Source organism: Pseudonaja textilis, chromosome Z (genome assembly GCF_049901715.1).
Source record: "Pseudonaja textilis isolate UNSWEBS1 chromosome Z, rPseTex1.2, whole genome shotgun sequence".
Lineage (NCBI taxonomy): Eukaryota > Metazoa > Chordata > Lepidosauria > Squamata > Elapidae > Pseudonaja > Pseudonaja textilis.
In genome coordinates, this window is record NC_142008.1 from 115,538,977 (window position 1) to 115,553,695 (window position 14,719).

Sequence of the window (14,719 nt, forward strand, 5' to 3'; positions counted from 1 at the left end):
TTATTGCAAAATAAATTAAGTAAACTATAGTTATCTCGTTAAAATATGAATTAACAAAATTATAGATAAATGATTTTTTTTAGTGATGATATTAGGTTACACAATTATTGATTGATAATATGAGCTATTATGTAATATAATTGTATTAGTGACTAGGAAATGGATGCACAAAAAAAAGTGGTAAACCAATCGATGCACTGTATGTAAATTCATGAAGAAGGAGGATATTTTTATGTTTTTTGTGGTATGTTTATGTTGTCTTGTTGTTAAAATAAAAAAAACAAATTATAATAAAAAAAAGAATTACTCAAAAAAAAAAGATCAATATCCCCCCAAAATTAAAAAAATAAAATGCTTAATATTACATATCTTAACAACCACCAGGATAGCTTTCGCACAAATGTGGAAAATCCCCAGTACTCCCAGTGAGGAATTAGTTCAACAAAAAATAATAGAAAATGCTGAAATAAACATGCTCACATTAAAAATGAAAGAGAAAGAGGACTCAGAGTTTGGCACAAATGGTATGAATGGATAGAGAATAGAAATAAAAAACAAGATGTAAAGACTAATACGTAAGAGATTTTAAGAAACCGATTTGTAAATATGTAAAGTATATAAGAATATAAAATAGAACTAACTATTGATAAGAATATTAGTGATAAATGTATATTTAATATATGTACTAAGATTTATAAGACAATGGTACTTGTAGATGTTAAAATGCTGTTGAAAATATGATTATGATTTGAGTTGTAATGGTGGAAATACAATAAAAACCTATTTAAAAAAACTTTACTTACTTTAAGCATTGGTTAAGGTCAATGTCCAAAACAAAAGATTTCTGTACAGCAAAAAGAAAACAGTTTTCGTGGATTGATTTCACCTGCATCTGTATTTAATACATGGATTTTATTTATTTACCTCGGAGTTTGTTTTTTTAAAAAAATTCCCACCTTTATGGTGAACAGACCTAATACTATTTCCTCCTCCAATTTCCCTGAAAAACTATTCAATTGTTATTCTTATTTTCCCCTGTATATTTATAGAAAATATTAACCTGCGAAGTGTTCTGGATTGAGAGAAAGTAACTGGCTCAAAGTCCACTATCAAGACTGGCTTTAAGCTTTCCAAGACCTTCTAAGATGCAGGGGTGAAGAACCAAGTACCATGACCTTGCAAAAGAAATAGATATCTGGGTGAATGTGAATAAGATTGGGAGTAGTCTTCTGTAGAAATATGGTCATCCTCATTCCATCTATCCTAGAAAGATTTGTGGATAGAAAGTATTTTGACATGTGGACAGTTTTGCTTTAGAAGAAAGGGAGGAGAGATTGGAGCATCTTTGAGAAAAAGTGCAGAGGTCTGTCATTTTGTGCATCATTGTCTGCATTCATTGATGCATCTGACTGACCAATGACATCGTTCAGATCTTTAATTAACAAAAGGCTTTGAAAGGAAGTGTGATAACATTTTTGGTTCAAAGCAGGGACAATAAACACAAACAGCATAATGGTAATAGTAGTGGTAGTGGAAGAGCAAAATAATGGCAGATATAAAGAAAAAATTGGGGAGTAGGATTGAAAAAGACTTTAGAGGGGTGACCCTGGTTTGACATTTCTATCCACTTCCGGTCTAATAGTTGAAATCAATCTTAAAAGTTTTTCCTTCTGTATTAGGATTTGTCTTCATTTGGAATATTTTAGTGTTCTGAATAACAAATGCCTCTTGTTAATCTGTAATTGTTTTGGGGCCAGGTTATATGCCTCTCTGAATAGGAAAGTAGTTGTCATATCCTATTATCTTATCCTGCCACATGCTATCCTGTTATGATCCTATCAATTATTTCTTTTCCTATGAATTCTCTATGGAATTCTAGATGCTACAGGTAAGGATATAAAGAATAAATGACACAAAGAATCTTTCCTATATCTTGAAAAGCTGTTACAACAGAAAGGCAGAAAGGCAATTTTTCATCAGATCTTTTCCCGATATTTTATGCTCTGTCCTCTCAGAGGGAGGCTGTTCTGGACATTTAAATTAGAGTTAGGAAGGAATGAACAGGAAACATCTTGAAAGGATTGGTAAGATTCCAGTGCTGGTTCTGTTGCAGTCTCAGATGATGTACAGCTTTGCTCTTGTTCGCTGTCTGGTCAGTAAACCTCTTCCTATTCCCAGATATTTAAGGACAGAACAGCTGAACCTGGGTTTCATAATGTTCCAAATCTATATGCTTCCTGAACCACTCTTATTTGAAATCCCACCCTCACATGAAAACCCTGGATTCCCTTTGTAAGACATTTTAATTTGTTACATTTGTTAAATGAACTGCTCTTGTTGTGAATAGCCTGACTCTATAGGTTGTCTAGTTGTTAAACATTAGTCAATGCATTTCATGGACCACACTTATAAATGTGATAGTATAATGCTGGAAAATGTAGGCTGTAAAATTTCTGCTTGCATCATCTGCAAAAGCTAAGCTTTTGACTTTGATTTGACTTGACTTAATTACTTTTCATTTCTGGAGATTCTTTGTCTTATGCTTTCGATTTCCCTTACCTTTCCAATGTTCTTTTGCCATCAATCAATCTTTAAAGAAATTCCTCTGTGAAGTTATACATGAACTAATTTATTATTGTCTAAAGTTTCTAAAATCACAGTCTATTTTCTCAAATGCTTTGAGAAAAAGGGCTTTACTTTCCAAATGAAATCATATGGGGCATGAACTATATGCTTCATAGTTGATGTGTAAAATCTGGTCAATTTTTTTATTTCCAAGTGCTCATTTTGACATGACAAGTAAAAAATAAGCCTGGCCTGTTACTTGTTCTTTTCCAGCTTTAAAATATCAGAGCAATTGTCATTGAAAAGTAATGCAGACTTCATTCTGATAGAGAAGAGTGAGTTAATATCATCATCTTACAGGTACTTGACACAAAACTATCAGCACATTCTGGCCCTGGAATTTGCTTTGAAGGAAATCAATGGAAACCCACACCTCCTACCAAACATCACCTTGGGCTTCCACATTTACAACAGCAACTTCATCAGAAGCTGGACCTATCGTGGTACACTGGGGCTTCTTTCAACAAAGGACAAATTCATCCCCAATTATAAATGTGATGGTCAGAACAATGAAGTAGCTATCATTGGAGGACCCTATACAAAAATCTCTCTGGATATGGCAAATATCCTATGTAATTACAAGTTTCAACAGGTGAGGTATGCTCCTTTTTTCTCCCCAGCCATATATATGAATCTTAGATGTCATCCCTCCCTCCCGTCTTTTCTTCCTTCCTTCTTTCCTTCTTTCTTTCTTTGCTTATTACAGTAATGTCTTTCAATTACTTTTCTTTCTTCAGCTTATCTATGGTTCGGCACCTACAAATAATCATGAAGATCTATTTCACTGGATGTTCCCTAGCAATATGCTCCAATACAAGGGAATTCTCCAATTATTGCTATATTTTGGGTGGACATGGGTTGGGATGATTTCTCTGCAATATGATGTTGGAGATGGGTTTATAGCGATTATGGTTTCAATGTTTGCCCAAAGAGGAATCTGCTTTGACTTTATTAAAAGTTACCCTAAAAAGACATATACTCATGAGTTCTCCGAAATGTTAGAGGATGGAAATGAAATATATGACATTGTCATGGCAAGTATAGCATCTGTTGTGATTGTACAAGGTGAATTTATGCTGACTATGAGGTTGTTGTTTTCTTATCAAGTTCCATCAAACAATGAGAAAATCTGGATTATGATAGCCCAGATGGATTTCACTTCCACTTCTATTCAAAGGAACTGGCCTTTACACTTCATTCATGGTGCTATGTCCATTGTGGTTCACTCAAGTGACTTGGTAGGATTTCAGGATTTTGTTAAGGAAAGAAATCTAGCCACCAATCAAGAAGATGGCTTTCTGAAGCATTTTTGGGAAGATGCATTTCAATGTGTGTTCCCCAACTCAATTGGAGAGAAGAATTTTGATGGTGTATGCACTGGGGAGGAGAAGATAGAGACTCTTCCTTCATCCATTTTTGATATGCAGATGAATAGCCACAGTTATGCCATCTACAATTCTGTCTATGCTGTGGTACATGCCTTGAGTGCTCTATATTCATTCAAAAGGAAACACAAAGCTGTGCCAGATAAAAGTCAACTGAATCCTCTCCATCAAGAATCGTGGCAGGTATCATTTTGAGTGTATGTATATATCAATCCTCTTCTCATCTTTATGGTTGGTATGTGTCCTCTTCAATCTTGTGTTTTCTACCAGAGACATAGGAGTTTGTTGGGGTGGTGGTCTGCTCAATATCTTAGCTTTTTCTAGCACTGCATTCTTTGGGACACAGAACTCTGATGCTGTTTCTAGTATTTGTGGGATCTACTCTCCCACTTTAGGAGTCATTGCCCCAAGTCATCTTACTACACCTGGAGCCCTGGTATTACTCCAGCTTCTCATACTCCTTCTCCCTGATGTTTCTGTCATTTGGCACAGACACTTCTATCATCATCTTTGCTTCTTGGGGTCCTCATCTACTACCACCACGTTTGGTTGATTGGCTACTAGATGCTCATCTGTCTGGATGTGGAAATCCCACAAGATCTTAAGAGCTTGGATACCATCTTTCTGATATACTCCTGGATGCTCTGGGTCCTGTCCAGCATAGTGGATTCTGGTTTTCTTAAAATAAAACTATGATGGAAAGCAATAATTAATCAATATATATAGAAGGACTTTTGGAAGAAAGTAGTCCCCGATATATATATACTTTCTTCCAAAAGTCCTTTTAGCCCTTGGTCTAATCATATTTTAACTAACATCTTTGTTTCTTTTTCTCTTTGAGTTGCATCATTTTCTGAGGACTGTCTCATTTAACAATAATGCTGGGGAGCCTGTTTCTTTTGATGAAAGTGGACAATTGGTGTCAGGATTTGATATCATCAATTGGATCACCTTGCCAAACCAGTCTCTTCTTAGAGTCAAAGTTGGAAGTTTAGATGCACATACTTCTGAAGCAATGAAGTTCACCATTCAGGAGAATTGCATTGTCTGGCCCACCAGTTTTAATCAGGTAGGCTGGATGTATCTTTTGTATGATACCAAGTCCACGTTCATAGTGGAGGTCCAAATTCTTCAGCTCTTTGTCTTTCATTAATGAAGTGTTTGATTGCTCACCAAACTCCAAAAGTTTGTTATATTAATTTAATAAATATCCATTTAACTAATTTTACACTAATGAGAACAGCAACAACAATGGAAAAGTCTCAGAAAGCTTTGGAGGTCTGTACTGATCACTTTGAAGAACACTGTTCTATACTTTGCTGAAGTAAAGTATGCCAAAAAAGTGAACCAAGTCTTACTTTTGTTTGCTATTTATGTTTTTTATATAATTACCATCTTCCCTACAGATTTGTGGAATAATAAAATACTTCTGAGCTTTGAGGCATATATGCATAATAAAAATAAATATGTATGTTTAATTACATCTTAAAATAAGTTGCTTTTGTAATAGTTCCCAACTTTTGACATTCCAAAGGTTTTTATGATTATCTTGACTTTTTTAGGTATAACACTATTTTGGGGCATGTTTTATATGCATCAGTGACTAAAAAGCTCTTTAATTGAACAATAATGTTGGAGAAACATCTTGCTGGTCTCTAAGCAGAAGACACAAGAATTAATTAATCAAATCAGCTAAATGTTGGAAATGCCATTGTGATATTATCATATATGGTGGGCATATGTAGAAGCAAAAAATATTGGACAAAAATACAAATGTGGTTGGAAAAGACGACAATGCAACATATTGATTTAAAACCAGAGAGACTTTTATTGGGGGTTTTGCCCAAAACTTACACCAAAGGAATGCATATTTAATTATATACTTATTAACTGCAGTTAGAATTGCATTTGCACAAAATTGGAAAAGTGAACAAATTCCTATAGATGAGAAATTTTCATCTGTGAAAACCCCTGTGCCATTAACCTTGCTTTATATTGTATCTCATTTTTGGAAAGTACCTTTTTCTTGTATACCCACTTGCATCCTACAGCTTTGCTACCCTGTGGCAAAGTCATAGATGTGAATACTTCATGTTCTCCTGTGGATTTCATTTCCTTTTCCATGGCTTTCCACTTTACTTGTTCAATTTGAGGTAATGCAGTTCCTTGGCTCATACCATACATCACACACTTTAACTTCACTAGCAGAATACCTGTCGGGTGGAATCCCCTTGTACCACTGCTCTGACCTGCATGGCAATGACTGCTCCTGTGTGTCAACCCTCTCTTGCTTCATATCTTATTCATCTTCTCCCTGAATGCTGACACCATCACTAAGTGAGTTACTATCACTAAGTGGATCATCATTACTAAGTGAATCATTCCACAAATTTGCATCAATTTTGTTCCAATTTTGCTCTGCAAAGCTTGCAGACCTTGAAAACACTATTCTTTTGCTCCCATCACTAAAGCAATAACTCTTTGAGCTTGGCTCATAGCCCACAAACCTGACCTTTTAGCCTTTGGTTGCCCTTTTCTTCTAATTACTTTTGGAATATGAACCTATGCATTGCTTCCAAAAACCCTTAAATGTGCTAGAGATGGTTTTCTCCCATATAGCACTGCATATGGAGTATCATTAATGGAGAAACTCCACAACCTATGAACTAAATAATTAGCAGTCAATATGGCTTCACCCAATATGACCTGCTTAGACCAGAATAATCTAGCAGTGAGTCCTTCATGGTTTGCAAGACTCCATTCCATCTCTCAGCAACAACATTTTCAGCTCCTGTGTGAGGATTTGTACATCTGTGTTTTATTCCTAACTGTGCCAACCATTATTGAAAACTTGTTGACATGAATTCTGAATTTCTGTCAGTTTGCAGCTGACATACCTGTTGTTTATACCTTCTTTTTACAAAGCTTACCCATTGTTTAAATTTCTTATTTTTAATTTTTAAAAACAAACATACATATACAAAACATAAAAACATAAAACCAGCTTCCATTTTATATACATACAGTGTGTCAGTTGGTTAGATGTCTTTTGTGCTATCTTTTTGTAGTCATTTACTCACAATTTATATCAGTCTTCACATTGTCAAACTAACATATGCTTATATATTTATCATTTATTAATCATCCATGACTAAACTATTTATTCCATCATTTTATACGAGATGTTCCAGGTTTTCTCTTAAAATTTGTGTTATACTTTCAACCAGTGGTTATATATAACTATATTATGTTTTATATCAGTCTATTAAATTTCTATCACTAAATTATCTAGTCTATTACATTACCATGCCTTTTTATCCGACCATTGATAAAACAAATCCCATATCATATAAAATTGCTTATCTTCTTGTTTTCTAATTTCAAATGTCAGTTTACTCATTTCAGCACAGTCCATAATTTTTTTGATAACTTCCTCCTGCAAAGATATTTGGTCATTTTTCCAGTTCTTTGCAAATACAATTCTAGCCACCGTTAAAACATTTACAATCAAATATTTCAGTTCTTTATTGTATATGTCCAGTATGACTCCCAATAAAAAGATCCTTGATTTAAAGTCTATATTTTGTTTTATCATTTTTTCCAACCATGTGTAAATTTTAGTCCAATATTACTTCGTGTCCAAACATGTCCACCACATATGGTAATATGAACCAGGTATCTGATGACATTTTCAGCATTTATCCAATTTATTCTTAAACATTCTCTCAAGTCTTGTAGGGGTAAGTGCCACCTGTAAAACATCTTATACAAATTTTCTTTATATGCAGTTGACATTGTCATTTTATAATTTTGAGACCACAATTTTTGCCATTTTTCTAAATCAATCCCATATCCAAAAATTTTCCCCCAAGCAATCATCATTTTTTTAACTTGTTCCTCCTCCAATTTAAATTCTAATAGATGTCCATAAAGTTTTTTAATTACCTTTTCATCAGTACCCATGAAAATTTTATCTAAATCAGTCAACTTGTCATAAAAACCTTCTGCTTTAGAATCTTTATCAAACCTAGATTGTATTTGCAAATATGAAAACCAATTCATTTTTACCCCTTGTTTTTCCAATGCTTGCATAGATTTAAGTTCACCCTTTTCATTCAATATCTCCCCATATCTAACTCTTCATTCCTTATTATTGAATAAGAAAAAGCTTCTAGTTGATATCCATGTTGGAATTTTTAAGTAATATTGTCTTTTTATCTTCTCCCAGTTCAAAAACAATGCCTCACACATATAATGTCTTCTGAAATACCCCTGTGTTTTAGTTCTCTTATACCAAAGAAAGACATGCCATCCCAGCAGCAAGTCATTTTAAATGACTTTAAAAGTCATTTTTAAATTGCCTTTTCATCAGTACTCATGAAAATTTTATCTAAATCAGTCAACTTATCATAAAAACCTTCTGTTTTAGAGTCTTATCAAACCTAGACTGTATTTGCAAATATGAAAACCAATTCATTTTTCTTATTGGATAAGAAAAAGCTTCCATAGTTGATATCCATGCTGGAATTTTTAAGTAATATTGTCTTTTTATCTCCTCCCATTTCAAAAACAATGCTTCTCGAATATAATGTCTTCTAAAATACCCCTATGTTTTAGTTCCCTCATACCAGAGAAAGGCATGGCTTCCCAACAGCAAGTCATGGCCTTCTAAAGTCAATAATCTACTGTTCCTTAGTATTATCTATTCCTTTACCCACATCAAATATTGCACCTGATAAAATAGCTCCCAATTGGACAAGGCAAACACTCCTCTTATTTTTGCATCTTGTAACAGTTTTAATTTTATTATTGCTTTTTTACCCTGCCAAATATATTTCAACACAATTCTATTTAAATCTTCAAAAAACTCTTTCCCTAATCGACAAGGAATTGTCTGGAATAAATATAAAATGCTAGGCAATATATTCATCTTAATTGTAGATATTCTCCCAATCCATGATAGTTGCATTTCTTCCCATTTCATCAAATCTGTCACAATCTGCTGTTTGAGTTTAACATAGTTATCTTCCTTCAGTGTACTACATCTTGGTATAATATGTATCCCTAAATATTTAACCTTATTCATGACCTGTATTTTTAAAATTTCTTCCAACTCTCTCTTTCGTCTTGCTAACATATTCTTTGTTAATATCTTTGTTTTGTCTTTGTTTATTCTCAAACCTGCTACTTTTCCATATTCTCCTATTTTTTCTATTAATTTGGGTGCTGTTTCCAATGGGTGCTGTTTCTAATATAAATACCAGGTCATCTGCAAAAGTTTGCAACTTATATTCCTCCTTTTTAATTTTCATTCCTTTATTTCGTTTTCTTCTCTGATATTCCTATTGAAGACTTCCAGTGTTAACACAAACCGCAGAGGTGACAATGGACAGCCTTTCCTTGTCCCTTTTCTTATATCTATGGATTCTGTTAATTCTCCATTCACTATCACCTTTGCAGTTTGTTCATGGTATATTGTTTCAATGGCTTGGATAAATTTCTTACCAAAGCCCATTTATTGCCAACTCACATTGTCAAAGCTTTTTGAGCATCTAGAAACATCAAGGCCATTTACTTCTCAGGGTGTGCTTCATAATATTGCAGAGTATCCAAAATGATTCTCACATTGTCTTTGATTTGTCTCTTTGGCAGAAATCCATTTTGATCAGTATGAATAAAATTATTTAAGTATCTTTTTAGTCTTTCTGCCAAAATTGAAGCAAAGATTTTATAGTCTGAGTTCAATAGAGATATAGGTCTATAATTTTTAACTTGGTGTAGGTCTGTACCTTCCTTCGGAATAAGTATAATGAATGCTTCTGACCATGTTTTTGGTATTCTTTTCTTTAACATAAATTCATTCATAATTTCTAAAAGATGAAATTCAATATTCGATATATTCAATATATCTTGGAGCTTCCAGATTGCATGCTGTACCACTGAGATGCCAGCTCCGCCCCCCCTCCCCATTGCTTAAATTTCTCTAGCAGTAAGTCCTTCATAGTTTGCAAGACTCCATTCCATCTCTCAGCAACAACATTTTCAGCTGCTGTGTAAGGATTTGTACATCTGTATTTTATTCCTAACTGTGCCAACCATTATTGAAAACTTGTTGGAATGAATTCTGAACCTCTGTCAGTTTGCAGCTGACATGCCTGTTGTTTATATCTTCTTTTTACAAAGCTTACCCATTGCTTAAATTTCTGTAGCACCTCTGTTTTACTCTTTAGTAAATAGCAGAACCCAAACCTGCTATAGTCATCTACAATGACCAGCACATACTTAACTCCTCCAAAACTGGCTTGCATTGGGCCCACCAAATCCACATGTACCAGCTCTAGAGCTCTTGCTGTTTGCCTTGTGCTACTCTTGCTTATTCAGAATGCCTTGGACTTTGATGTTTTGCATACTGCACAATCCAAATATGTCTTACATCCCTTTACATGCAATCTTTCTGCATATTGATCCATTTTTTGAACAACTTGAAAGCTTGCATGATCAAGCTTTCTGTGCAAAAGATGAAAACATGAATCATGTTTTGCAACATTGCCAAATGTTTGTGCACATTGAACTTTTTCCAAATGTGGTCTCAAATCCTTGCTTGTCTAAACTAGAGACACTCAGCAAATTATGTTCCATTTCTGGGACACATTATTAAACCTTGTTTCCAAATATGGAATTGGCACACTGCCTCTTCCAATGACTTTAGCCTTCTTGCCATTAGCCAAGGTTATGGTGTCTCCTGCAGCGGGATCCATCCTGTAAAACTATTTTGCATTATTAATAATCATTTGGCTAGCCCCACTGTCAATAAGCTATTGATTTTTTCCATTACTACTGCTGGCTTTTGCAACAGCAATTTGTCCATCAACTTGTCTTTCTTGCAGCAAACAGTCTTTCTTTAAGTGAGTAGTGTCACCATAGATGGAAACATTGTTGCTGCTGTTGGACTGTCTGTTTAGCTGTAATCTGATATCTTCTACTGCTGCCCTTCTGGTCTCTGGAAATTGCAAGGCTCTTATCTCTATGCTGTTGTCTGCACACAAACTGGCTGTGGAAATTTCCATTGCTCCTTTTGGGCCCCCTCCTCAGGAATTTTTCCTCCTCATGGCTTTTCTATAATAGCATTTCTGCTCTTCAACTATCAGACATGCCTTCAGAGCTTCCAATGCAATTTCTCCTCTAGTTTGCATTCAAACACTGTAGTGTCCCAAGTTTGATCTAGGCTCCTTAAAATAATCTGTAATGTCTGAAATTCCAGAATCCTCATTCCACACTGTTCTAATTCCACAAAGTTTGCATACGAATAAAATGCTGTTCCACTGAATCCCCTGGCTGCAAATGAGCTCTATATAACTTTCTTGATAATTGTATGATGTTGCATGCAGATACACTCACATGAACAGTCCTCAATTTATCGCAGACTTCCTTTGCAATCTTTAAATCAGCTACATTGAAAAACTCATCATCTTCTAAACTGAACCCATACATGAAACCTTCTACAATGCTGTAACAAACCTAGGACTGGAACAACTAGTAATCAACAATACTAGACTTAACAACTGTCTCAATCTCATCTTCTGCAATAGTTTGAATTTAATTTACAGAATACAAATTAAAGAACCCTTTTCCAACAGTGACCACAGCATTATTGACTTTTGTCTCAACATACGTCCACACAAAAATCAACACAACGATGTGATCCCCAATTATAACTTCAAAAAAGGCAACTATGATGTTAAAGACAACAATCTTTCATCCCTTGATTGGCAATTTCTATTCACTGGATGCAATACTGTTGAAGACCATTACAACATATTTTTACTTGAAGTCAAAAGAGTCATCAAACTATGTGTACCAATAACAACTCCAAAAACCAGAAAAAACAGATTACCCATAACAATAAGGAAGCTTCAATCCAAAAAGAGATCACTTTGGCGGAAAAACAAAGCTGGTTATGTTGCCAACTTGAAAAGACGATACAAAAATTTATGCCATCAGATAAAAACTGAATGCACCAATTATCACATTAAACAAGAGGAAAACCTTCTATGCACCAATTCCACCCGCACTTTCTACAATTTTGTAAGCAACAAACTAAAAGACTCAAGGTCCATCCCACCCCTGAAAGGACCTAATGGTAAAGACTGCAACGACAACACTATTAAAGCCAACCTCTTTAACACATTCTTTGGTTCAGTACTTGTAAACAGCAATGGATCATGTCCAATATTTCCTAGTTGAACCACAGACAACTACAATGATCTAATAAATATTGATTTTACAGAAGATGATGTTGAAAAAGCACTATGCAATCTAAAACCATCTCTATCTATTGGACTGGATGGAATATGTGCCTACTTCTTAAAAAAGCTATCCACTGCCATAGCCGAACCTCTAAGCATAATCCTTGAAAAATCTTTCAGGACCAGCTCCTTGCCAAAACTATAGTCAAAAGCCATGGTCATCCCCATCTTCAAAAAGGGAGACCCCTACCAAATTGAAAATTACAGACCAAACTCTTTATGCTGCATCACCTGTAAAGTCATGGAATCAATTATTAACCAATCCATTATCCTCCACTTAGAGACAAACAACCTACTCTCTAATAAACAATTTGGTTTCAGGAAAAAACTATCATGTAATCTGCAACTCTTACACTACAAAAACATATGAACTACACCACTCGACCAGGGCAAAGCAATAGCAATCTACATAGACTTTTTTAAAGCCTTTGATTCAGTGGTACACGACAAACTACTCCTAAAACTAAAATCTTATGGTATCTCTGGACACCTGCATAACTGAAAAGAAGCATCACTGTCAAACAGACAACAAATGGTCAAAATTGGGAGCGTCCTATCAAATTCTGTACCTGTCAACAGTGGTGTCCCCCAAGGCAGTGTTCTAGGACCAATTCTCTTCATACTCTACATAAATGACCTCTGCGATCATTTTTTTTTAATAAAAATTTTATTTGGGTTTTCACAAAACATAATACAAGTGAAATTTCTTTTTTTTAAGAATAGCATGGTCCTGGGTTATTACTTCTCCATACAGACAGAAATTCAATTTCATATTCATCTTTATGTTCTATTCCATATCTTATTACTATTTTAAAATTTTCTCAATAATATTTCCCTTTCCTTAGTTTTCTCAATCTTACTTGAAATTATCTCATTCCTTTCTAAATTCAATTATATATACCTTTTTCTGCATTTCAATATCTTTCTAAACATTATATTTATATTTTTGTCTGTCCTGTTTCAATTTCATATTTTCTTTTCTGATTAAACAAAAATTTTCCCTGTAGTTACTAATTGGAGTATGACACCTTTGTATCTTTTAATTTTTATCCATTTAACTCTTATTTAAACTTCAATTTATGCCTTTGCAATTATAACATTCAATATAACACATAACTTCCAGTTGAATTTTGCTTAGTACATTCTTGAAATACGCACTAAGTTCTTAAAGAGAAAAAAATATATATATGACAATAATAAATAAAATACTTATTCTATTCCAATTCAGCTCTATCACAAATGCTAGTTATAATCTTTGACATCTTTAACATTTCTTTTCAATAGGGTATCATACTTCTAGGAACACTTATAATATTTCCATAACTTTTTCATGTTTCTTTCATATTCCTCTTCATTTAAATTTTTATTACACATTTATAATAATTAAAGTGTTCCCATCCTTTCCTAATTTCATTCTCCCATTCTCTTTATTTCATTTATTTATTAAACATTCCATTACATTACAATGAGTATTTTATCTATCATTTAATCACACTTGTTTCATGTTTTCAAAGTTCATTTCTATTTCTAATATAACGATACTATCTTATGTACCCTTGCAGAATCCCCCTTTTAATTAAGTTTTCACCCATTATCTCTGTGTCTGCTAAAAAGGCTTATACCCTTAATCCTTGTATGTTTTCCCTGTTTCTCTACATCCTGTTTCTGTCCTGTATAATTTCTTTTCCTTTCCCTCTTCCTCCTCTTCTTCTCCCTTCCCTTTTTGACCCCTTCTCTATCTAATGCTGATTGTCTCTTCTGTAATCCTATCTTCTTTTCTTCCTAATGTTGTAATTACTTTACAAACTATTCTTTTTTGGGGTTGTTTTTTCAAATCTTAAATTTTTCACTCTCTTTCCCCCCTTTCCTTTCTTTTCCCCATATAGAAATACTTGGTCATTGAAGATGGCTTCTTCATTGTCCCGCCCTTCTTGTTCTACAGGCATTCCTTGTTGTTTATCATAGTTCAGGATCTCCATTTCTAAAAATTGAAATACGAAGCCAAAAGAACCTCCTCCTTCTTGTGCATCTTCTTTCTGTTTTTTAAGTTCCATTCTCAATTCTTCTAAGGGTGATACCATTTTAAAAGCTTTTAAACAACCACCTGATTAATTTTAGTCCTTTAGATCTGATAGCCAAAAATCCAAAAATCACCAAGTAACCCAAATAATCAAAGCTGTTTCTTACTTATTCATCAAGAAAATATGAATATTGCATATCAACCATAGGATTCTATAGTCCATTGTAGTTCCTCAAGGAGTACATTCAATTCCACAAGTACTTGGAAAGTCAACATGAATAAATCTTCTATAGAAGAGAAATATTTTCTGCTGCTGCAATAAATTCAGCCTGGCTTTAATGTATGCCAAACTGAATTTGGTACCTAGCTCAAAAATAGCGACT

The 14,719-nt window shown here is 34.1% G+C and overlaps 1 pseudogene; it reads left to right on the forward strand.

The window, feature by feature from the left end:
* Positions 1 to 3,533: 3,533 nt before the first annotated feature.
* LOC148124302 (vomeronasal type-2 receptor 26-like) overlaps positions 3,534 to 14,719 on the forward strand; it is a 32,933-nt pseudogene continuing 21,747 nt past the window's right edge.